The following is a 697-nucleotide window of genomic DNA, read 5'->3' on the forward strand; positions in this document are numbered from 1 at the left end:
TGTTCATCATTTAACCTCTGAACATCCGAGTACAGTTCTGAAAGGAGGAAGAGGAAACCTTACCCTGGGCACAAGGTCACCTTCAAATGTAAGGAGGTGGCTTGTGGGCCACAGTTCCTCCCTTCCCATGTCTTTATTTTTATTTGTTTTTTTTTTTTACTTCCTTTTCTTTCTTTAAAAAAAAAAAAAACGCTTCATGAATTTGCGCGTTATCCTTGCTCAAGGGCCACGCCAATGTTCTCTGAATAGTTCCCATTTTAGCGTATGTGCTGCCAAAATAGCACTCTGTCCTTGATCTCAATGGAGCTCTGCCTGAAAGGCGTGTTTCTGGAAGTTCGAGGCCCTTGCAGGTGGTGGGGTGGAGGGGAGGATATTGGACAGGAGTTATTGGGCTCGACATCCTTGGACTAGCTTAAAGCCCAATACCCAAATGACTGCTCACTCCCTCCATGGGGTGGTGGGGGCGACTTTGCCCACGCTGACAGCACCAAAGCCCTGCTGGAAGAGGCTCGGTGGGTTCCGAGGCTTCTGGGGACTACCGGGCAAAAGCACCGCGTTCCTTTTCTACACTCCCACCTTTCACTCAAGAAGCAGGCGCTGGAAAGGGGAGCAGAAAGCCATAGGATGTCTCTGGTTGCAAACCACCGTCCCGGGGGGCGTCCTCTTCCCGCAAGTCGAGGGACCTGATCCGGGGAGG

General features: G+C 51.1%; 1 non-coding gene across 1 annotated transcript; it reads right to left on the minus strand.

The window, feature by feature from the left end:
• Positions 1–178: 178 nt before the first annotated feature.
• LOC127691827 (U6 spliceosomal RNA) lies at positions 179–284 on the minus strand. Its single transcript, XR_007979397.1, has one exon. It is a non-coding gene; the product is annotated as a U6 spliceosomal RNA (small nuclear RNA).
• Positions 285–697: the final 413 nt, after the last annotated feature.

Source organism: Apodemus sylvaticus, chromosome 8 (genome assembly GCF_947179515.1).
Source record: "Apodemus sylvaticus chromosome 8, mApoSyl1.1, whole genome shotgun sequence".
Classification (NCBI taxonomy): Eukaryota; Metazoa; Chordata; class Mammalia; order Rodentia; family Muridae; genus Apodemus; species Apodemus sylvaticus.